At 26.9% G+C, this 27268-nt stretch overlaps 1 long non-coding RNA gene across 1 annotated transcript in view; it reads right to left on the bottom strand.

The window, feature by feature from the left end:
- The window catches only part of LOC107436716 (uncharacterized), a 486858-nt gene that overhangs the window by 337156 nt on the left and 122434 nt on the right, over window positions 1-27268 (bottom strand). The window lies entirely within an intron of this gene.

Below are 27268 nucleotides of genomic sequence, written 5' to 3' on the forward strand. Positions count from 1 at the left end.
AATAAAATTCTACTTTTTGCTCCATTGTTTTGTTTTTTCCATTTATAGAATGAAAAAACTAAAGAATTATGTTTGTTCATTATCAATTACATCTGCCATATTTCAGTGCTGATTCCGAAGACCGTGTCATCTTTCATGGATTATTAGTTATTTAATTTTTTTATGCTTACCAGCTTTTCTTTTAGTAATGAGAATTTTCTTTGAGTTCCAGCTTTAATTTTCTTTTTGCATAAACATTTTATGTAATGTCATAAGACAGATATAATATTTTCAGTGCTAAAAAAATGTGTACAGAAAATTTTAGGCAGCTTGGGATTTATTTATTTCTAGTTGCCATAGTGTTGCTGCATTTCTGCCACACATTACATATGTTTGAAACATTGAATGAAAAATACCTTTTCTGTTTAAAATAAAACCATCATTTTTCCTTTTCAGTTAAGTTATGTAATTTTGTTGATTTCAATAGTCTTAATATGTTTTGATTATGAAAGTAACATGACATACATCAGCACAATGCATATGTAAAGGTTAAAGTTGTTCATAAATCATAAAAATGTTATATAATTTGCATCATTTTCTTTAGTTATTACGATTTTTTTTTCTTTCTTTGCATATTATTAAATAATAATGTATAAAATTAATTTGAAAAAAATTATAGAACTTTAATATTGAAGGAGTTTTATTTTTTATTCTAATTCAGAGTCCTGCTATTAAATAGCTTTGTTGATAAAAAAACTTTTTTTCTTACTTTATTATCTTTTATTTGTAACGTATCTTATGATGATGCATGTAAAGTGTATCTTGAAACTTTGTTAATTAGTTTATCTTAACATTTATTACATTTGGTTTGGTCTGATCCTGAAGATGTTGACACTTGGTCTGTGAGTCCCCGTGGTGCAGGCTGGCTTTTTGGATTTAAAGTTACACATGAGGTACATTCAAAAATTTTTATACTTATATGTCAGTACTGTGCATTTACGAACTACATATTTTTATTTTTTTACGTATATTCTAATGATGATGCTTAAATTAAAACACAAAAAGTGGATTTAAAATTTGTGATGCATTGAAAATGTATTTGATATTTTTAATACATTTTAAAATGTATTTAAAACATTTTTTTAAAAATCAATAATATAATTTTAAATGACAAATAAATGTTTCAAACAAAATAGGAGGAATAGCTTTGTTTGGAATAGCTTTAGGATAGGAATAGCTTTGTTATATCACCTGCACTAGGGAATTGACATATTTCAATTATGTCTTCAAATCATAAAATACTATCTTGGTCTATAAAAATCTGATCAATAGCTCATTAGCTGTACAGAGTCATTTTTTCGCTCTCTGCACTCTATTGTATATCTTATTTTTATAACAGATTTTTATTACACTAAAATACAATGTTAAAGGTTCAATTTAACATTTTTTGCATTTGGATGATAATGTGCAAGAGTGTGGGGTTGTGGGTCCATTAGCAACTTATTCCTTTGTGGAAGATTGGAAATAATTATCACATCTCACAGGGATATATATATATATATATATATTTGCTTTTTGTCAAACTGGACAAAAAGGCATGTTAAACAGAATATCTTGCATTCCCACTCCTAAAAAATTAAACGAGAAATTCGATGTTCTTTCATCAAGCATTGAATTTTTTTTCAAAAAATTATTACATTTTAATTTTCAGATTGTATCCGTATGTTTTTTTTTTTTTTTTTTTTTTTTTTTTTTNTTTTTTTTTTTTTTTTTTTTTCTTGTCTTTATGATTTTTGATGAATGAAATTTGTGATGCATTGATGAAGCAAATACTTTTTGAATCCAACAAATCCTGAACAAAAATGCCTGAAGATGATATAAATCTTATTTTTCCTGAACCTTTTCAGGAAATATCAGAATTTTCGTTGCTTAACTGTTACTTTATGTCTCCTTTGATAACTTTTTGAAATTGTCTATAAATTATTTTAAACTTTTTGTGTCATGTTTCAGCATGCAAAATCAATTAGTACAAGCACCAAAAATTCATTTTTAATAAATAATTGTGCAGAATAAACTAAGAATTTGTATAAGCTAATAGTATAAACTAATTACTTGCATAAACTAATTATTTATGCAGGATTATTTGTAATATTTTATTTTCTTACATTTGAAGACTAAGTTTATTAATCTTTAAGAATGCATTTTTTATTTTAAATGCTAGAGAGACTGTATAGGATTGCAATTATTGTATTAGATAACATTAAATTTTTTGGAATTTACTTTCGTTACTTGGCAGTACATGTTTTATGAGCTAAGCCAGCCTCACCAACCCCAGAGCAACTTCATCAGAGACCAAAGTCAGCCTTAGGATATATGTGTGTTCAATTTTTCTTCTTCTTAATATCAGTAGATTCTCAACTGAACATTTTTAAGAAATCACATGAATGGTAAGAAGTATGTACGTTGTCTTTTGGAGAAAATCAAACTATACGGATAATTTATGCATAATATTTATGATTAATATCGATAATTAATTATAATTAAAAAATTTTTTCAATATTAATTATAATTATAATTAATTATAATTATTATTTATAATTAATAATATAATTATTTATAATTAATTATAATTATAATTATGATTAATATTGATAGCTAATTTTATAAAAAAAAATCCCTTTATATTTTTTCCTCCTCACACTTCTAAAAAATAGGTCGTAATTGACTGGTGGGTGATGAAAAAAATTTAAAGCAAAAGTGATTATGCTTACAAATTACGAATCGTTAAAATATATATAACTCGTTAGAAATCAGTTATTTGAAGTATTGTAAACGTAAGGAACTAAAAAAGTACAAAATAAAGAAAAGGTTAAGGATTATTATTTCTTAGCGGAATATAGTGCGGTTTGAAATAGCAGTATTTGATGATAAATATAGACTGGAATATACATAAATACTTATAATTCATACTGTTGGTAGTAAGGCCTCCCTGTCATCTGCAAACAATGAATTTCAATTAAAGCCATTAATTGGGATATTATTATATCCATAATGCAGTTGGCACAAATCACAATTTGTAACGATACTCCAAATTTGACAAATGGTTTTTGGTGTTAAGAAGGTCGTAGTCATCGTTTTTCTTTTTAGTGACTTTCAATACTGAGTGAAAATAAAGAAAAAGCAAGTATCAAAATCAGGTCTTTGTAATCAAATTGATTCAAAGATGAACAGCCTTCATGCCTGTAGACATAAAAATATGAGGACGACTGATTTGAGCATTCTCGGACATAGTCAGTCTTCAGTTATCATCACCATAAAATTAAAAGTTATAAATCTATTGTTTACTTTTAAGCTATTCTTAATTTAAATGTATTTAGAGAACGGTTTTGATTTTGGTAATTATTATGAATTACGGATTAAAACCAAAAAATTGATGTGTCGCTATCATAAAGTAAAATTACGATATTACCTTACCTTACAATGGCATATTTTATGGTAAATATAATTTAATCGGAATCTAAACTTTTTCACCGTTTTATAATTAATGAGCAGTAAACAAGTTACATTTATTTTGATTATGAGATTTTTGTAAAACTGTGCCCAGTCAACGTATGTTATTTAAAAAAAAAAGAGACATTATTCAGAATTAACATTTAGCTCTATTACTAGATAACATTGAAAAATATTCTGCCAGTTTTTTTTAAATCCAAAAATGAATGAAAACTGTGCAAAATGATTAGAAATAAATTTCATCCTAATAGAATCAAAAACATAATCTCTGAAATGAAATTTAAATGTTTTGGGATAGTTGAATTGAAAAACTTTAATTTGAAATCAGCTTAAGATTCAAAACATAAATGATTGTATAGAAATTACAGGTGTTAGGGGAGCAAATCTAGTATGGTGAGTAGTTAGAATATATTATATATATATATATATCGATAAAATAACCAATCGAACGAAATACGAAATTAACAAGAGTAATCACTAAAAAGANAGGTAATATATATATATATATATATATATATATTACATTAGATTAAAGATATATGTTAACGCCAACTGTCAGGTATTTCATTTTACAGTCGCCGTTGACAGTCGACCCAATTTTTCGGGTCTACGATTACTAATGTTCAACTACGTAGCCTTGTAATTTTGAACCCAAACCAAAAGACGAGGGAACTCCTGGATCAAGTATTGGGAGAAACTTTCCGTAATGGGGGACTTTTTGATGGAACTAACCCGCATTTACGTTACATGGAGACGAAGACTACAAGAACCTCCCACTGTTAGCCTGACGGCAAGGGGACTGTAACTCATGATCCGTCTACCAATGAGGATATTTTACATCAGCTCAGTGGCCCGTGCAAGCCAGATGCGGAATTCGTATCAACCAGCCATCGCTGGGATTTGAACCCGGTTTACTTCATTGGAAGACGAGAAAGCGAACGCTCTCTCTCCGAAGCTTTTAATAATATTTATCAATGTAAATAATAATAATTTCTGAAACTAAACAGATGGCGCTCTGCCCAGTAATGTGAAATCATAACATTAATTGTAATCAGCTTCCTCCGTGCCACTGTATCATTCCATCATCCGTGTTTGTTATTAAAAATATTTTATGTTAAAGGCGTTTTGTAATAATTAAACCCCGAGATCATCTTACCATATTTAACATTGGCGCCCCATCACCGTATTTAAGAGGTTTGTAATAAAAAAATAAAAAAATTGCTCACATATCTTAATCCAGGTATGCCAACCCAGAGGTTCTGCCTGCACACAATATTTATACTGATAGTGAAATAAAAATTATGTTTTTAAAACTTTGCCTACGGTTAAAGATATCATAACATGCTAATCAAATATTTTATATAAATATTTGAATTGTATAATTAACGTGTTTGCTTGAATAAAATGCCAATGTTTATTAATAAATATTTGGGAGAAATCTCCGGCTAAGATGAGGAGAAATCGACAAATTTACTTAATCTTTTAATCTGATTTTTTCAAAATATAATGTTTAGAGAATTAAAATAAAATAATAATAATTTTTTTTTACCAATATCGATTTTGTAAATGGCGGCTTTTCGGAATCGTTTTCTAATTTTAAATAATCTTTGTCAAAACCTTTCTGAAGAGCTATAAATCGCAACATTAGCTTATAATACAAAAATAAAATGATGTAGATTAAAATAATTAATAAAATAAAAATTATGTCGATAAGAAAACTAATAAAAAAATTATTAGAGTTAGAAGAAAAAAATCATTTTTAATAGCCCCAAAATCTAACAAATAAAAAAAATCAATCTGATCTCTAGTATCACTTTCATTTTTCTGATATATGATTTTTAAAATAAAATAAAATAAAATAAAATAAAACTTTATAGACAATTTCACTCCTTGTAAGGAAAAAAAGAGGAAGGTGAACATTAGTTTTAATGACACAACGTATAAAAAGTTAAAAATTAGTCTTATCTTTCCAACATAACGCATTAACACTAACTTTCACACAACTACTTTTATTTCTTTTATTGGCAGCGATTTATTGTTCTAAAATATATTACGATTATTCTTACTCTAATTTCCTCACCTGTTATTTTAATTCGAATTTTTACACTTTTAAGAGCTTCTATTTTGCATGTTCTAGCACCTGCTTGAAAAATAAGAAAATAAATGGAAAGAAAGAAAAAATAGAAGCACCTGATTTGCAAAACAGATTGTGCAAGTGTGCATAGATAATTCAAATGCGCATTTTGTGTGAGCACTTAGGCAAAGCAGGGAAAAAGTGGAAGGGTAAGTGGGTACAACGACCCAAAACGATGATTTTGGCGAAGTAATAATATATAGTAAGTCGGATTATTTCATACCCTTTCCTATCCACGCCAAAAAGGTAGACCAGTCTTTAGTTGGTCTTCTTCAGACGTTGACCCCTGGATGGCTAGACGAGACGGTGAAGGAACTTTTTCTTCTGGAAAGCCCTTAGGCTTAGGCCAATATCGTCTGCAATGGTTAGAGCATCTTTATAAACGCATTTTGCATGTTTATGGAAAATTTGGCACACGAGAATTTTTTTTTTCTATATCTTTACTGGTTTTAGATAAGTGAAATGAAGTGATTAAAAGTGAGGAGAATTATAGAATGTCGTGGAAATAGTATTAAATAAAAAGGAAAAACATATTTTTATTTTATCCCAGTCGAGCGAAATGATCTGTTTACAACTAATTTCTTCTTTTAATTTTTTAAATTTTGAAATCATCTGGAAGGTAGTGAGAAACTGGGTTTAACTGTTTGAGTTAAAACTCTTCTTCTTTTCTTTGAGTTAAAACTCTTCTTCTTTTTGATTCTTTTTTGTTCAACACTGACAAGAAAACCTCCGACTGTTAGTTTGACATTCAATTACGAGTCACTCAAGATAATTAATGTCAAATTCAATGCGAACTCGAAGTTATATGCGAGTAATCCCAAAGTCATATACCTATCAATTAAATAAATAAATAAACAAGTAAATAAAAAGCGACATACGAATTACACAGAGACCTGCTTATTTCGTTTTATGCATTGAAAATTGTATAATTTTTTACAAAGAGTTAATTTGCTTGTTTATTTATTTATTTAATTGAAAAAAAAATGGCTATTTGTTTCACGAAGTTTTTTCGAATCCGATTTGTGGTTTTTAGAATAACGTATGCTTTAAAATTTATCTTCTCCCTTCAAAGTGAAGCTATTTACATTAAATTCCAGCATTTAAATGATATTGCTTGCTCCTTAGGAAACCATGAAATATTAATAAAAAAATATTCCTCATTTATTAAAAAAGTTAATAAAAATATTAATAGTTATTTAAAACTAAAACATTATCTATATTAAAACTTCAGAGCATTAATGCCGTTTTTATAGGTATCAAATAATACCTTATTAAAGGAACAGAAATATGTAAATAGGAAATAGTTGTTGACAAGTTTTAAGCGCTCAATAACAGGCGTCCGTTTTCAAGACTTGCCAGACGTGAATGAGAAAAAGCAAGAGTGATTTGAAATATGAAACAAAAAATTGCCAACAGAAAATGGAAAAATAAAAGTGAGAAACAAAACTGGAAAAACAGCAGTAGCTGAGAGAGAAAAAAGATGATAAACAGAACAAGAAAAACCACAGTGGCCGAAAAGAGCAAATCAGAGTAAATTGCATTTTAACGCGCAATGGTGAGAGCTTGAAGCATGTTTACCGTTATTTCCTATTTACATATTTTTGAAGCGAATGAAGTTTTTTAATTAGGTAATATCTTACTTCAGTTTCTCGAAATAATTTATTTAATTAGGTACCAAATATACTTATATTAGTATATCTGGTATTAATTAAAATGGCATTAATTGCCATAATACCAAAAGTACCTATTACCAAAATAAATTAAGCTCCATTGGCTTCATGAGGATTTCTTATTCCCTCTTGAACAAGTTAGTACCATTTCTCCACTAAATTTGTTTTTCAGTGTATTGCTTATTTTTTTATTTTAATGGGGTACTCTCAACTCAAGAAGAATAAGACTGCTGATACGCAACCACCTGACATCTCGGATGCTTTGCGCATGCTTACGGAAGAAAATGTGAACGGAATTCTCCCTAGATTCTTCTGTGATATTATAAATTCCCTTGTAGAAGAGTTTAGACCTGGATTCGTTAGTTTACAATCGGAGCACATCATCATCTCGCATTCGTGGATGCTTTGTTTGTTAGATTTTCAACATTGTTTTAATAAATTATGAATATTTTCGAATTAATGAGAAAACATAATTAAATTTTTTGAGTAGTGAATGTCAAAAATTTCCTTCTGGATATTCTAAATTGTTAAAAAAAAATCTTCAGAAAGGATTTTTTGAGATTGAATTGATAAAATATTATTTAATGATTTTCGTATTTTAAAAAAATAAACATTGAGATAAGTAACTATCTCAGTTACTGAATGGGGCTTCCTACGAGAGTGATTGTGCATATCGTATTCAACAACTGGAGACTTTTTCGGAATTATAAGGAAAATTATACGAAATTGCAAATTGACGGAATAATAAAGTAATATTATTTTTATTAAGAATCATGAATGTATTGATGCATCAGTTATAGGAGGTCTTAATATTGTGTTATTACTAACAAAAAAAGTATTGGATTACTTTATATGCTGACAGTAAACATTACTAATTATTGTAACTGATTGTTTCAAATATTGAAAAAAAAAATAATAGGTGTTTCATTTGTTTATAACATTTATTTTCTCCTAGTAGTAATTTTTCAGTAATATCCAACAGAATTTCAAAGCATATGATATAGGTTAATATTTTAATAATCTTTTTGATGGGGTTTTGCTTGATAGTATTCTAAAGTATTAAAAAATCATTACTTTATAAAATGTTCAATTTCATCAAAATAATTACATTATTACCAAAATTAATTGAGCATGATTGGCTTCAATAATAGTATAACGAGATTTCGCTTTCCTGCTGAACTAATTAGAACTATTTTTTCATTAATTATGCTTTTTTTTTACGTAGTTTATTTTATTTTTATTTCAGTTAGTGCCTATTGCCAAAATTAATTGAGCATCATAGCCATCAATAATAGAATGGCGTTATACTGCGCATTTCCTGAATGAAGTAGTATTATTTCTCCATTAATTTTCCTTTGCAGTACGTAGCTTATATTTTTTGATTCCGATTAATACTGTTTCCTACAATTAATAAAACATCATATGCGTCAATAATATTTTGGCGATTTTTTTACCTTTCTTTTAAATGATTAAGTGCAATTTTTCAATTAATTTTGTTTTTCAGTACTACATAGCATATTTTTTTTAAAATTTCAATTACCGTTGAATTTAAATTATTTAGTTTTATAGAAACACGTTTTAAAAGAATAATTATATGTAAAAAAAATAAACACGTTGTTTTATATTATTTAAGAAATACAAATTTGGTGACGCAGATCACCTATGCTACCACGCTCACGTTGATAATTTATCTGATAAAACGAATAAAAAATAAAGAAATATCTACGAACATGAAATAAACTACTTTTTGATTGTGGGCTATAAGCAAGTAAACATCACTGATACTATCTGCAGTTTCATTTATAACAATAACACTAATTGTAAACCAATGAGAAAATTCCATATATTAAATATTTCTCCTGAACCATCTAATTGAAATTTCGAACGTTTTTTCGCAACGGGGCTAAAATTACCCCGTTTGCCCACTATGGATTTCAGAACTATAGAACAAACAGTTCAGGAGTTATAAGAAAAAGAGAGAGAAACATATTAAAAAAAATTTACTAGATTGCTTAATTTTGTTACTAACTGTAACTTTTCCAATCATTTTTTTTTACTTTATATGCACTAGCATACATACTTTCAAGTCGAGTTGCGGGCCAAAAAAAAAAATAAATAAATAAATAAGTAAGTAAATAAATAAATAGTAATAATAATAAAAAAAAAATTTGATCAAAAAATTTTTTAAAAAAAATTTAGGAAATTTTTTGGAGTAGTATGTATATACACGATTAATTTTAAAAAGGGAAAGAAATAAATTAAAAAAGAAATTATAATTTTTTCTACCAAAGTATAAAAAAGGCATATTTTATCATAAAAGAGTAATTTAATATACTATTTTAAATTTCAAAATTACCTTCCTTAGAAAAGAAAATTTGAACAGTTTCCAGTATAATTTTATTATTGGAGCACTATATATTAAAAGATAAATACATAAATAAATAAATAAATAAATAAATAAATAAATAAATAAATAAATAACCGTCATCAATTAGGTAATATTTCCTCACACCAATATTTAAATGAAATTTGTAATCGAGACTTCTAAAATTGTATAATTTTAATTCAGGGTTTCAATTATCTCAATGCAAAAACTCAGTGATTAAGCCACCTAACATTGTCGTACAAAAGTAATTTAGTAATTGATCTCTCTATTAACCATAAAAAGATTTATGGTATGATTACTGTATGATTGGAATCGATCATTTTTAAAATAGTATGAAAGAGATGAATTAATAATTAATAATTGTGAAATTATTCAGAGCTCTACCCTACAAGATTTGACCGTGCATATGATAAAAATAATAAATATGAGTATGAACACTGAATTCATAGAGTTTCTCCCCCACCCGAAAAAAAATGGTTGAATTTTCCGAATACCATATTATTAATTAAAAGAAGAAAAAGCTGATCGAAAATTCGATTCTGCAAATCGTTTATTTTGGAATAATCATTCGTATTTACCGAAAATTGAATGTTCTGAACTCACAAAAATCAAGAAGAAATTAAGGAGAAAAGACTAATGCATAAAATCAGAACAAATGAGGACAAAATATTTTTTATCGGGATTAAGAAGAAGGAATGAGGTTAACTAGAAAATCTATAATTTAATTATGCATAAATAATTATAAGTAGTTTCGGATTAAGTTGTGTGTTTAAATTTTAATTTATTAAAATTGATATTAAAATTTGTGCATAATTATTTATTAAAATTATTATTAATTCCTTAACTTAAGTGCAACTTAAAAATGTTTTCGGAAACTGCGAAAGTTACGTAGCATATGGAGGGTAAGCGTTCAATATAATAAAAAGTAAATAAATAAAAACAACATTACTTTTTTCATAGATAAAAAGTTAAATAATAAAATAAATATTAAACAATAGTTAGTAATAGTTACTAGTAAAAAATAGTTGATGATTTTACTAATGATATAATATTTAAATTCATTCATACGATGTAAGAAAAAAAAAATTCACTTTATACATTCAAAAATATTCATTTGTTATAAACAGCTTAAAAGTAATATGTAAGCTGAAATAGTTTTGATAAATATTATTATCTTTTTTAAAATTTTCAAAGCGCAATTGATATTTTAAATAAACTTACTGCCTATGATATTATTTATAACTTGAACAGGTTCACAAAGCTGTACACAAACCAATCTATCTCACATCCATAGACCATCTAAACATAGATATCCAATCCTCATCTAGCCACGTGTTCTCAGGAAAAGTCAACTTTCTCAGATCCCAGATTTGACCAGGGGCATTGTTATTTTATTGGAGAACGACCAATGGGCAGTTATAGGGGAGGAGAGAATGACCACTGGGGTGGAGTTTACAAGACACCCCTACAGAATGTCCAGCCCTGCGGGGGGTTAGGAGTTTCTGAGTGGATAGGAGAGAATTGTATGCAGGGAAAGGTCAGGGTAGTATTGGCCTGCATAGATTGAGTGAGGGGGTTGGATTGGATAAAGACCAAATCTTCCTTCTTATTTTGGAATTGGGAATGATGCCCACTCACGAATACGAGAAAGATAGGAGAATTGCATAAATAGAAAGAGAGGGGAATTTTCATAATTTGGAAGTTGAATGTACATCTGTCATACATTTTCTTGTGTTTCAATTGTTTTTCATATGTTTTAACTTATGTTTAATTGTTTTTCATATGTTTTAACTTATGTTTATTTGTTTTTCATATGTTTTAACTTATGTTTTAATTGTTTTTCATATGCTTTAACTTATGTTTTAATTGTTTTTCATATGTTTTAACTTATGTTTTTAATGTTTTTCTTACTGTACAACATTCTGTGAATTTTCCTTTTAATGGTAAAAATGAGAATATACTTTTCGAATACTTGGTATGCAATTTAATCTATATTATTTCCATATCAAAACTTATGAGGGCGAACTTGGGAAATCATAATTAAGAATAATAAGAATCTTTATTTATTGTTTAATCCATATTATAAAAAATTGCTAAAAACATTGCATAAAAAGGGTAAATAGTGCATACCTAGAAAATGATAATCATTTGATTTAAAAGATACGATACTTATGGAATAACTTAATTGAAGGGAGGGGGCATTCTTTTTGAGTATATTTCAAGCATATGTTTTTATGAATTGAATTTTGTCAAGCAAGGAAAAAGGCTATGCAGAATAAAAAATAATTCTCTTGATAAGCGAAAAAAATACAATGTGTGATAAAACGGTTATTCTTTGCTACGAGAAGAGTTTGAAAAATAATTTTTGTTTTAAAATGAGGCATGATGTATATATACATATTTATTTAATTTATTCTTCATGCTATTGCTTTTAATCTTTCTTAAATTATATTTATTAGTTTTAAAGGACTGAATTTTACCTTGTTTTAAATACTATATATTAAACTATAACATTTCTTATATTTTGATAATTTCTTCTCCTTTGGAATCATATTTTTTCTTAGAATTTGCATTGTAATTAACATTTTGCGAATAATTCTCCGTTTCGTGATAGTTTTTAAGAAATGAAATTTAATATTCTAGGATTTACATACTTCTTTATAGACAATTAATTCATTTAAATTTAAAGTAAAAACAACAGTTTTTTTTCTCATCCTTTTATGCCAGTAAAGGATGGGAAAAAATGACTCAATGTGATTAAAAATAACTAAATTTTGCTTTTACACAAATAATATTTTTAAAAATAAAGCAGTTATGATACTTTTCGTTAATATTCGCTCCCATTAAATAATATTTTTTCTTAGAACTTTCATTGTAATTAATATTTCGGCACTTATTTCTAGCTATTAGAAGATAAAAACTGATATTTTTATCTCTTGGAATGTGCATGCTTAAAAAAAAATATTTATAATAGATTTGAATAGCAAATAAATTCATCATGCCTTCATGCCGGTGAAGGACGGAGAAAAAGATAAAAAATAATACTGCGTATCTTTTTGTCTGTCATATTCTAAATTGCAATCAAATTGACCCAAGGCCCAATAAGAATTTCATCAATTTTAATTGCATGATTTTTCAGAAGTATTATAAATATTAATTGTGCTTTTGGAAGAATTTTTTTTAAAATTTTAAATATTATATTTTAATTAATTTTTTTTTCTGCTGTTATTTAAACTAAAAAAAAATGTAGTTTGTTGTTTGAAAATAATGTTGGGAAATGAGGTCATACTTCAAACCAAAAGCTGCAACTTTGTAATTAAAAGTGGGATTATTTCCAGTTTATTTTTATATTAGCTCTTCATAGTTAAGAGCACGAAATTATCTATTATATCCTAAATTTCAATCAAATTTATCCAAGACCCAATAAGATCTTCAGCACTTTTAATTGCATGATTTTTCTAAAGTAGTATTAATATTAATTTTCTTTTTGTTTCAAATTTCTGCTGTTATTTAAACTAAAAAAATGTATTTTGTTGCTTGAAAATAATGTTGGGTAACGAGGTCATGTATGAACCAAAAACTGTAATTTTGCAATTAAATGTGAGATTGCTGTCGATTTATTTTTATATTAGTTCTTAATAGTTAGAAACACAACATTGTTTTAATGACACATTAGCAAGAGGAAATATTGGCTAACGGAACGGTCTCATGTTCGATGACAGGTTAAATTTTTCTCTACTTTCTCAATAAAGAGACTTATATCCAATTCGAATGTGCAATATCTTCCACAAATCTTTTAATAATATTTTCTGACTCAAAAACAAGCTAATTTTATAATAATATTTTTGAAGTGTGTTAAATGCTTAACAAACATGAACTGCTTTAACAAAATTTAATTTATTTTTTAAATATAGTTTTTGATTAAGCAGTATTTTAACTAAAAATACATTTTGTTTAAAAGTAAAATGAAATAATTGTAAATGGTACGGTTTATGCAGATTGGAATGTAATGTTGAATGTTAAAAATAAAAAAAAATTACACTCATATTTTTTGTTAGAAATAGTTGCTGCACAATATTGTATTTTCAAAACGAAGCTTTAATTATAGTTCGGGGTTAAAGTCTCAAACAAAAAACGCTTGATTGATTTTATTTTTCATCGTTTTTTCTTTGCTCCTAACTTGAAATTTCAAATGAAACGAAGCAAGTTGCAACTCAAAAATATTCTAAATATCTGACTTCAAAGTTTTTTAGTATTTAAATTCAAATAACTTTCAATAATTTGGCTTTTATGAAAATATTTTAAGAAAGCTGCGATATTGTTAATTAAGACTGCTTTAAATTATTAAATTAGATGGGATAGTGCTAAGAACAACATTCAAATTACCCTATTGTTAAAAAGCCTAAAAAAAAGGCGAGCTTTTCCTCTTATATCCTGTAAAATAATTATTATAGTTGATGTAAGAGACAATTTACTTACCAAACAGAAATTTATTTAACTATGTTTGAAAGATAATAATAAACTTTAAGAGGAGCTCTTGAAAGAAAAAAATAGTTGGTTCATAAAAATTGCCCATTTTTGTCTTAAATTATTAAAAAAAAAAAAAAAAAAAAACGAATCATAACATTTTTTAATATAAGTAATGCAATTTTAAAATAAAATCATTTCCGAAAGGGAAAAGAAATCGTTTGTTCGTAAAAAATAATCTTATTTATGTCCTGAAATGGTGTTTTATACGAGAAATCTAACTCATATTAATTTTAATGCAAGAAATACAATTTTAAAACAAGCGCTAATATCGAATGAAACAAAAAATCGTTTGGTCTTAAAAAAAAATTCTTATTTGCGTCTCAGATGTTTTAGAAAACAAATCCAAGTCATGAAATCTCAAATAATACAATTTTGAAACAAGAGCAAATTCTGAAAGAAAAAAAAAATTAATTTAAAGCTATAATTTTTTTTTATTTATGTCTTTAAATGTTTTGTAAAACGAATTCAAGTCATAGAGCTTTTTGAAAAACAGAACGTCTTTTTTTTCAAGTCATAACGCTTGAATTTCTTACAGTCGTTAGATATCAAAATTATGTAGAACTCAAAAACTTAATTAAACTTTTTTTTTAAAAGTATAGAAACGAGTTTTTTTTTCCATGGATTTTAAAGCAAGCTATGTTTAAAATTAATGAAATGTTTAAGAATTGATATTTAGCAGATGGTCTTCTCTACAGCTAGTCCAATATAAATATTTTTCTTTTTTACTTAGCAGAATAGCCATGAGAAATAAGTATGTAAAAAAGAATTCAAAAATGTATCCAAAGGAAAGCTAATTTTTTTATACACATTTTACGTATTTACAGCTTTTAACTAGTACAGTCCTCGGATTTTACGATGTGGTAATAAAATAGTACAATTATAAAAAGAGGAAGAAAAAAGATTCTGACTACTTGAATAAATTCTTAATTATCATAGTGTAGGTAAAACATTTATTTATTTTTATTTTTAAAAAACTTCGAAAACTAAGATTTATATTTTAAAACAAACTTGTAGCTACTTCTAACAAAACTTTTTCTCACCGACTGTACAAGTATGCAGCTCTGTACAAAGTAGATCATTCATTTGCGTGGGTCATTGCGCAAAAGAAAAAAATTAACAAACAAAAAGAAAAATGAAATGAAAATAAGCAGCAATATATATCTGAGATTGCAACTTTAATTGCAATAATTTAAGAGAAGGGATCTTTTTGTTTCGAGATTAACTGAATATTCAAAAGCTAATATCCCATCTGTTAACGAAGAAATTTTGAAACGAAGATGGAGATGGCTGGGCCATAACAGATAGGAACAATCCTGCAAATGTTGCAAGCTCATGGGCGCCTGACGAAAAGAGAAAAAGAGGGAAACTTGAACTAATATGGCAAGGATGCATTAAGGAAGATCTCAGAAGAGCAGGTTTAACTGGATGGGAAGAAGAGCATTGACAAGACAGGATTGGCCAAAGACAGGAGTGTGTGGAGAAAAAGACTCGAGGCCTTACGTGCCAGTTTGGCACAAAGAGGATAAGTAGGAAGTAACTGAATATTCTGAAACTAGATATCTTCACCTTATAATTAGAAGAGGAAAAACATTCATTACTCATAGCTATTACAAGTAGTCATAATAATTAAACTAAATGCACACTTGCAGTGTGGAAACATACTAAATTTCAAATTTTATATTTTTCCAAAGTAAGATATTTAATAAGATATTTGAATAAGTTTAAAGAATAGAATATTTAATTTTTCTTAGGAATTTTTTGATTTAAAACTGATTCATTTTATCATTAGAAAGATTCATCTTTACGAAATTCCCACATTATTATTTATGCACCATTTTCTTATTTACAGTTCCAAATCAATTTTTCCTTTAAGTGAATGTTTTTTTTTTTAAATAATGCATCCTTTTTCTGAATATAGTCTAAAAAGATTTTGTAAAAATGTTTCAAAATTCTGAAAATAAATTTCAAAATTCATTTTTGTTACAGAGTAACGATATTTTTTTTTAAGGAATTCGCTTTCATTTTTTTAAAATAAAAAACTCACTTATATCTCACGTTTCAGATTTTTCGCTCTTTACAGAGGAATTTTCTTTTAAACTCATTTCCCCTCACGTTCCACAGTGGAAATATTTTGTTTTATTTATTTATTATTTTTTTTAAAGGAACTTTCATCAGTTTTGACTCCTTATGGTGGAAATAATTTTTCAAAACTCACTTTTACCTCGCGTTGCATAGTAAAAATAATATTTTTTTTAAAAATTCACTTTCATCAAAATTTTCGCGTTCCAAACTGAGAAAAACCTACATTTTTTTATTAAAAAAAAAAAAAAAACTTTTATTAGACATTCACAGTGGAATAATCAAAGAGTCTCATTTGCCTGCAATAGATAATATCAAGGTCGAATTTTTTTAGCTTTAAAAAACGCGCTAGCTGGTCAAAGAAGAAATAAAAAATAAACAAAATGACAATAAAGAATGGAACTTTCTCTTTAGAGATCGTAACGTTTGCTTGCCTCTTTTTTGGCGGGAAACATTCAAGAAGTATAATTTTCTACCCTTTTCCATTTCTGCATGCCGAGAAACTGTCCAGCTGTTGTTTGTGTTTGGTCTGCCAGCATTTTTCTTTTCCAACGTTTCTTCTTTTCCCTTTTCAAAAGCCTTTTCTTTCGTGTTGACTCAGCTTCAATTAAATGAGATGAAACGGTTTCTTCAGCAGAACGTTATGGAAGACCTTGTATGTCCGTTGAAATTTCGAAGGCATTGACTTCCTCACGATAATCGGTCAGCACTGCTCAAAACGTCCGTTGATGACACCGATTGTTTTTTTTCTTCTTTTAATTTTTATAGCTGTTATGATCTGTAAATGTAGCTCACTCGTGATTTTATTATTGTCATCAGCAGTGAAACAATGCTCGGTTTAATGTTTCGAAGATATATTTGATTTCAACTTGAGTCATTAATCTGGAATATCACGATGATGAATTATTTTATTGTGTTCGGCGTGTAGGTAATCTACTGCCTAAATAAATTAAACAGTAAACGAAGTTACTCTTGTGGCGGTTATCGACGGATAAATGGCGACTAAAAACAAATAGCGAGGGGGGGGGGGCACAACTTCGAGTATACATAAGAGAAAACAAAATGTCACGCTCGTCATTAAAGAAACTTTTCTTATTAGTGGAGAATGGGAAGGCTTACAATTCCAATATATTTATAATTTTAAAAAATAATATGCAAAAATGTTACATAAATTACTGTTTCTAACTATGAGGCAAAATTTCATATTTATAATCTTTAAAAATAATATGCAAAAATGTTACATAAATTATTGTGTCTAACTATGAGACAAAATTTTATATTTATAATCTTTAAAAATAATACGCAAAAATGTTACATAAATTATTTTTTCTAACTATGAGGCAAAATTTTATATTTATAATTTTTAAAAATAATATGCAAAAATGTTACTTAAATTATTGTTTCTAACTATGAGGCAAAATTTTATATTTATAATCTTTAAAAATAATATGCAAAAATTTTACATAAATTATTGTTTCTAACTATGAGGCAAAATTTTATATTTATAATCTTTAAAAATAATATGCAAAAATGTTACATAAATTATTGTTTCTAACTATGAGGCAAAATTTTATATTTATAATCTTTAAAAATAATATGCAAAAATGTTACATAAATTATTGTTTCTAACTATGAGGCAAAATTTTATATTTATAATCTTTAAAAATTATATGCAAAAATGTTACATAAATTATTTTTTCTAACTATGAGGCAAAATTTTATATTTATAATCTTTAAAAATAATATGCAAAAATGTTACATAAATTATTGTTTCTAACTATGAGGCAAAATTTTATATTTATAATCTTTAAAAATAATGTGCAAAAATGTTACTTAAATTATTGTTTCTAACTATGAGGCAAAATTTCATATTTATAATCTTTAAAAATTATATGCAAAAATGTTACATAAATTATTTTTTCTAACTATGAGGCAAAATTTTATATTTATAATCTTTAAAAATAATATGCAAAAATGTTACATAAATTATTGTTTCTAACTATGAGGCAAAATTTCATATTTATAATCTTTAAAAATAATATGCAAAAATGTTACATAAATTATTTTTTCTAACTATGAGGCAAAATTTTATATTTATAATCTTTAAAAATAATGTGCAAAAATGTTACATAAATTATTGTTTCTAACTATGAGGCAAAATTTCATATTTATAATCTTTAAAAATTATATTCAAAAATGTTACATAAATTATTTTTTCTAACTATGAGGCAAAATTTTATATTTATAATCTTTAAAAATAATATGCAAAAATGTTACATAAATTATTGTTTCTAACTATGAGGTGAAATTTTATATTTATAATCTTTAAAAATAATATGCAAAAATGTTACATAAATTATTTTTTCTAACTATGAGGCAAAATTTTATATTTATAATCTTTAAAAATAATATGCAAAAATGTTACTTAAATTATTGTTTCTAACTATGAGGTGAAATTTTACTTTCATAACCGGCGTTGAACAGCCGACCCAATTTCGAGTTAAAGACTAACACTGTTTAATAAAGCAGCCTCACAATTTTGAACCTAACCCTTTGAACCTTTAGAAGACAAAGGAGCTACTGGATCAAGCATTGGGACGAACTAGATTTCATTTAGGATTTTTTGATGAAACTAGCCAGCTTTTGCGTTACATGGAGAGGAAAACCACGAAAACCTCCCTCGGTTAGTCCGATCGCAAGAAGATTTTTAACTTATGATCCGTCTGCTTCTGAAGACATTTTACGTCTGCACTGTGGGGGGTCCGAGCCGGGAGCAGAATGCATATGAACCAGCCTCCATTGGGAGGCGAACGTGCTATCCTCCGAGCCATCGCGACTTATAGGGTGATATTAGGAAATTTTGCCACTAGTCAATTGTAGCTTTTTTTAATTAGCAACTTTTCCCATTAGGGACTTATGTAATAATTAAACGGCCCCTTGGTGAATACATTTGGTATTTCGAGTCAAATGTGCCTGCAGTAGACCAGCAATAGCAAATAAAATAAATAAGTAAAAAAATAAATAAATAATACTGTACACCTAACCAACTTTAAAAGAAATAAAAAGTTTTACAGTAAAAAAATTATTAGAATGTAAGTAAAAAACTGAAAGCATTCCAAAAAAAATTTTTGAAATTTTTGCCCGTAGAAATAAGGTTGCAAATATTTCCTATATTGCTTTCGATATCTTTTAGTTATAACAACTGAATGAATTATGACAAATATTTTTGCTCAATTCTGTTTTATATTCTATGACGTTAAGCGGACGGGCTTGTTCACACATGCATTTCACATTAAAAAAGACGTGATGAAGTAATATTTCATCGCCCAAGAGGTTCGAAAAATTAGTACTATTTTCTATTTCTTGGTGTTGAAAGCTGAAAAAAAAAAGATTTAATTTTTTTTTAATTTGAACTTTTTTAAATTAAACAAAAGCTTAAAAATATGAATGTCTTTTCAAGGAAAAAAAAAATCGAAAATCGTCAAATACATATCAAAAGCGATTTTAAAATAAATCATAGTGATTTTTTTTAAATAATAGGCTGCACAATAATGATTTTCATTATTTATAATATCACATTGTTTTATAAACTAATAATAATAACAGTAATAATAATAACAGTAATAATAATAATTCAACAATGTTAGGAAAAGTTCAGAGTTAGGGTTGTGAATGTTTTAAGCAACTGTTGCACGACAGAAATAGCTAAGCTATACAGTTATTGTCTTAGATCGATTTTGGAATTTTAAACGTTTAGTAATAAAAATTGAGCTTTTTTTCAATTGCAACTTTTAAAGATATCGAGGAAGATTGAATAGCTAGATAGAAATAGCTAAGCTACACAGTTATTGGCATAAATCAGTTCTGGCATTTTGAAACTTTTAGTAAGAAAAATGAAGCTACTTTATTGTTCAGCTGCAATTTTTAAAAATATCGAGCTTCCTGCTGCAGGAAAAAAATTAGACAAATTTTTTAATTGCAGTTTTTAAAAACAACGAGCTTGCTGTTTTCAGATGTCTCCAGAGAAGAAAAACCAACTTGCAGATTTTGAGAACGAAATAAATAAAAAAAATAATAACAACGGTAAGAAATAAAAAAAAAAAAAAAAAAAAAAAANAAAAAAAAAAAAAAAAAAAAAAAAAAAAAAAAAAAAAAAAAATAAGTACAACGGTTTGCAACAAAAATTTCTTCTTTCCGAAATCTCATATAGCTGAAAATATAATTAAAAAAAAACAATAACTTAAAAAATTGAAATGAAAAAAAAATTAAATATAGTTTAAAAGACAATTGAAAAAAAAAAAAAAAGACGTTTCAAAGTATGTCTGTACGCTTTCAGAAATATAACTCTCACTTCTAACGATTCAGCAAACTTGTATTTCGTTAATTTAGAGAATCATTTCATCAAGATATCACGTGATTTGTGATGAAACGCGAGCTCTCAAATATATGACGAGAATGTTTCCTCAACTCGGAACTTCATCGCAGTGTTTTTTGGGAGATTGTTAACTAGAATGACGAAACTTGAATGAAGACTAGATAATCGAAATTATAATGGCGAAATATTTCTTTACTTTTGACGAAATACGCTTCTTCAAAGAAGTGACGATAGTTATTTCGTCACTTTCACGAAATGTTCGATCGGAGCATACATCCATCCATCCATCGGAGTAACAGTTTCGCCTAATACGAAAAAAAGTTTGGGTTTCTGCCCTGCACCTCATCTCATATAATTCAGTCCCTGTTTACGAAGTCAAGAATAAACTTATTTAGCTACATCTAAATATTTTATTGATTGGTATTTTGAAAAAAGAAAAAAAAAACTAAAAGAAACGTAGAAAAATGTTAAAAAAAATTATACATTTTTATTTGTAATCTGACTTGTATCTTTGTTTAGAAAAACATACCTTTTTGAGGTATGGCACTATTTCTTAAAAATCTCCCTTCTTTCCCCAGAAGAATTATTGAATACCATATTGAGCGTGGATTTTTTTAAAGGGGAAAAAAAAGTGTTCAAAGGGTGAAAGTCGTGAGAAAGTTTCTAACATACCTTTAAGCTCCTTTAGTGTTAGAAAAATAGGTCAAATCTGAAGAGCGCTTAATCATCTTTGCACCTGAACAATCATGCTTTTTACTGACATATTTTTTTGGCTCATGGAGAGAGAATTTAGCAAATAAACGAAATATTTTGTATCAAATTATATTTGCTTTACATCAAATTTTTTTGTTTAAAGTATTGGAATGTTTGTAGTTGTATAGTAAAATTGTTATTTATGTCCCTGCAAGAGCTTTTTTGCTGACAAATATATTTAGCAATTAAATGAGAAATATGTAATGTAATATGTAATGTAATATGTAATGTAATATGTAATGTAATATGTAATGTTTATTACGTATCAAAATTTTAGCTTGTTTACTGTTTTAAGATGTTTCTAGACTACCAGAAAAAAAAAATTATGGACATACCTTTTATTGACATATTTGCTAGTCATGGGAAGAAAATTACAGAAATAAATAAAATATTATGTATTCTATAATGTTGTCTACAAAAAATTTAAATTTCTTTGAGTTTTGGAATGTTTGTAGACACACAGTAAAGTTATTGTTTATACCCATGCACATACTTTTATTGATCTATTGATTTTTTTTTTTGCTTATGGAGCAAAACCTTTTTAGTAAAATATTTTTAATATTTTAATCAAAATATTTTCAATCAAATAACGTCTATTTTGCAAACATTTAGGATTATTTAAAGTTATGAATGTTTGTATATTCACTCACAGTGAAATTATTATTTATGCCCATAGACAAATTTCATTGTTGACATATTTTTTTTACTCACGAAGAAAAAAAAACAAGCATATCAAAAAACGGTTTTTAAGCGCATTAAAAAAAATAAATAAAGGTTTTTAAAAGAGAATTGAATTTTATGCATTGATAATTAGAAAGTAACACTGGAAAATAAGCTATTTTCAGAGGTTTCTTTTTAAAATTATTAATGTTTTTACGACTAGATTTGTTGTGGTATATTTTGTGAATTGGTTTGTGAGCGCGTGTTGTTTAATATCTTTATGCTTGGCAATAAATTTAATTAAATAAATAATTTCTGATATTCTACTAAATAAAAAGTAGAATAAAAATTAAAATGATATTTTACATTATAAATTGGTCTTCAGATTAAACTTATGCTTCATTAATGCCTATAATTTAATACACATATCAATGAAGTGTCTCGTGTTTTCGCATTCACATATAAAACTTTCCTGCATAATTTATTGTGACCTCACTTGCGTTCTTCTCTCATTTGCGTATTAATAATTATTGTATGTTGCGTCTTTTAATATATATATATATATATATATATATATATATATATATATATATNAATATGTTCATATGTTTAAATTTCTATATATATATGTCTTTTAATATAGCCTGCTTATCTAATATTTATTCCCATAGAATTATGACATAGATTATTTATTAACTGAATACCCTTTCTTCGTATGGGGTAAAAATATAGAAAAAAATTAATAACTCAATATAATTAAATTCAATGAAATCATTCACAAAACTTCATTCATATACCTGCATAAATAATAATGATTTTTTAAAAAAAATACTATTTGTTACTTTGCTGATGGCTTTACGTTATTAGATTAAGCAAAACCCGATTTTAAGAGTACCCCTCATCTAAATAAAGATCTGAACTCATTCGGTGACTTATGGTATTGCTCGTGGTCAATTCATTATTTTATAACCGACGTTGAACAACCGACTCAATTCTCAGTTTATGACTACTAATGTTCAACTCCTCAATTTACCACAATCGAGCAGTTTTCCCCAACAATTTTGCTCTTTGTTGCATAACTTATTATTTTTTTTTACTGCAATGGCCGCTGAATTTAAGCTTTGTAGAAAAACGAATTAAAAACGTTTATTTAAACAAAATAAACACACACGGTTCGGATAATTTTAGGATTACTAATTTAATTATTCTTCACTTTCCATGCTCGTGGATCCTTTAGCTTACTTGACGCAACAAATTAAAAATACTTAATTATAAAAGAGCATGCAATAAGATCCGCGTTTAGTTAAACAAAGCTGTAAGCTAGCAAGCATTACTGATTTTTTTTCAATTTGAATTCAGTTAACAGTTTGAATACCATCCTATTTATAGTTATTTGACTGTTTTGTTTGAATTTGGTAAAATAACAATTAAATAAATTGTTATTTAACCATTTTTTCTGAGAGATTTCCATTAGATTGAATTTACGCTATTCTGATTTTATTCCACCAGCATAAACATTATCTATACTCAATATCATTTGGCATGATATTATTGCTCAAGACTATCTGATGCTAATCAAAATTAAGCACAATCAAGTAATTATCTCCGGTATTTGTCACTTTCGGTTTCTAGAAAACCTATTACCACAGTACCTATATTAGTATATTTGGAACTTTTTAAAAAAGAACCAAATATCACAACGTCAGTCGTATTTAACATCAGAATAAAGTAAGCAGTATTGGCAACAACAGTCACAAATTGGCAACAACAGTAAGACCATTTTTTACTGTTCCTTAAAACTAAACTTTCTCCATTAATTTTCAGTTCTAATTTTTTTACTTCAATACAGTTGATTTTTAAATTCAACTGCGTTAGTTCAACTACATTCAACTACATAGTTTCATAGTAACACGTTTCAAAAGCATAACAATAAAAATAAGCATTTAGTTTCAGTTAAATTTAAAAATATTTTTTTCTCCAATGCCCACCTGGGGAACGACCGTTCGTCAATACAAGCACCTGAAGAGCAGATTTGTTGGCCACTCTTTCAGGGGCACCATATTAGGAGGGCCAACGTTGCTCCCACAGTAAGGACAGATAGTACGGAGAATGAAAGAACATCCATGCCTTGCTCTGGATTCGAACACAGAAACTAATTTAAAAATATTAATTTTGTGAGATAGCCGTCACTTGCAATCCACGTTGGTCTAGTTTAGCAGACATAACGAATAAAAATAATTAAATATTGAAGAACTTGGAATAAAATCCTTTTATACTGAATAGAAGCTAGCAAAGTCTGTAAGCTAGCAAACATTACTGATGTTATCTTTAAAATATTTAAATGAAACAGGAATCGTCCGCAGTTTAATTTATAACAATGCATAGTGTTAAATAATAAGAAAAATTCCTTTTCCAGGCTTCCATCCAGAACGGGTAAAACAAAATTTTTTAACGAATTTTATGATCGAAGGCTAAAATTTTCTTGCACCCTCTGTTCAAATTTCATAATTCCTATTCAATATGTTCATATGTTTAAATTTCATATGTTCCTAGCACATGAAGCTGTAGTTATAAAAAGGATATAAACTCTTCTCTTTAATATTATAAATTTCTCTATAAAGCAATACATTTTTATTAAAACAATGGTTAAAAAATATTTGCACTTTAAATTATTAAGAAAAAACTTTGTTTCAGCAAATGTATATTTTAAACCGAAGGAAAAAAAGCATGGAAAAAGGATAGAAAAGAATATTTCAAAAACAGAAGGCTTTTTCACATTTTCTGTTACGAAAGTTGTTATAATATAAACGATAAATTTGTATAACACTCGCAGAGATGTTTCGGAGCAAAAGTATGAGTTGCAAATGTGTCTGCATCTTTGCAAAACACTCAAAGATTTGAATCTTTCATCCTAAGATTTATATTGAGATGCGTTGCTAAGCAACATCACGTTTTTCTTTACTCAAATTCGGTTTCTGTGATGTAGAGTTCCTAATAATATTTAGCCTGATGTAAAAAAAAAATATATATATATATATATATATATATTTATGAATTTAGAAAATTCATGTTTTTTTTGTATATTTTTCCTGTGGTATTTTATTTATGAAAAAAATGTAAATGAAAATATTTTATTTGTATATTTCCGATAATGTTATAATTTTAATAACATAAAAACCATTTTCTTATATTTCTTGTTAAATTTTAATTGTTTTTGTAATAGTTATTATATCATTATATTTGTGCACACTTCGAATTTATTCAACGCCGACTTACACTTCAGGAAATTTGAGGAAAATATCTATATAATGTAATTTTAATAAGGTCATACGCTTCTTTTAACCTATAGCACCTAACATGTAACTAAATTGAGTTAGAGTTGAGCAAAAGTTTTCGACTTTACCAAAATCGTTTTCCATTTCGAATTCTAAGCCCTTGATTTTTCACGGGGTCTAAACTTGTGAAACTTTATCTTCTATTTTTTTTTATTTCTTTATTATTTTTTTTTCTTCTTGCGAGGCTTACTTTAATACAATAGTTCCATGACAGTTATTATATAATTATATTTGTACAGATTATTGAAGCCGGTAGTTGAAATATTCGACGCAGACTTACCCTTTAGGAAATTGTAGAAAATATTTTTATGATATCAGTTTGATTCGTTCAAATGCTTATTTCAACTTACAGGATTCTTGTAATTAATCGAGCTTGGATTAAGAGTCGAGCTAATGTTTTCGACTTCGATTTCAAATTTTCAGCCGTGATTTTTTCATAGGGTCTAGATTTGTAAAACTTTATTTTTTATTTTATTTTATAAATTTATTTATTTATTTCTTTGTAGCAAGGTTTACTTCAATGAAATGTTTAATCTGCAAATAACATCTCATGAGAAATGATAGCTTGTAGAAAAGATCCTTTAACGATCCTTTAAGGCCTTTTTGCATTTACCTATAAACATATCTTCTTTTTCTTTTTGTTGCGCTTATGCGTTATATGTTAAAATTACATTTTCACTACGAAATGAATTGTTATGTATAAACTTTCTGATATCAGTATTTAATTAAAATTAAATTATATTTACTTTGATCTGTTAATAAAAATTTAATTAGGTAAAGTTGTAAACGCTTAAAACCCATTGCAACAACACTATTGCAAATTTTGATAACGTTTAGAACATTGTACATAGTTAACCCAGCCAAACTTGTCAAACAGAAAAATGAAAATAGCATTTAGTGAGAACAAATTGTGATTAGAAAATAGTGAGAGTTTGAGATTTTTACACTTTGAGTCGAATAAATTTAACGGATTCAAGACAAAATAGTAATAGGGGGGGGGCATACATCAATAATGCTAAAGCTAACCATTTTCGATGAACCTTTTCTCAGCATCTAAACAAGATATTGAGGCAGTTATCAGTTATTTTTCACAGAATATATTTACATATGCATGTTTACACTGTAATAACTGTTAATGCACGTATTTGGCAGAAATTGTTTTAAAAAATTATGAACCGAGAACTTTTTATATTTTAAAAAGTTTCATCAAAAATCTTTTATAAATCAAAACGTATTCCTGTTAAGGCTAAAACACTATCACAGCAAGCAAATGATAAAACCTCAAATATCCCCCAAAAATTTCAAAGTGATATCATTAGTAGTTTCTTCGAAAAAGTACATCGAAAAAAGTCATTTTTAGCGTTATTGATATATGCTCGACAGACTCCCCTTAAACCTAACTGAATGTAACGAAATGATATTGAATATAAATATTTAACTGCATATTCAAAAATTGTATTTGCACATTTGAATATGTATTTGAATATTTTTCTCGATAAGAACTAGCATTCAGATTAAAGAAACATATAATTAAAATTGATTGGCAGAAATTAAACTTGAGGTAGGAAGTAAAGCATTTTCAGCATTAACATATGTATGTCTATGTATTGCGTATGTAATTTGCCGATTTACAGACTGATTCATTCATGAACGAAATCACTCTTTCCCTTCGTTCTCCATTTTATCCTTCATTCATTCATTCACTTATTCACTCACTATATCAAGAATTTTAATAACGTATGACTTCTATAAAGAACGGTCTTCATATAAACGGAAAATATATAGCAAAATAAATTACGATATCATTAGCAAACTACAATATATATATATATATATATATATATATATATATATATA

This window comes from Parasteatoda tepidariorum, chromosome 3, assembly GCF_043381705.1.
Source record: "Parasteatoda tepidariorum isolate YZ-2023 chromosome 3, CAS_Ptep_4.0, whole genome shotgun sequence".
NCBI classification, from domain to species: domain Eukaryota; kingdom Metazoa; phylum Arthropoda; class Arachnida; order Araneae; family Theridiidae; genus Parasteatoda; species Parasteatoda tepidariorum.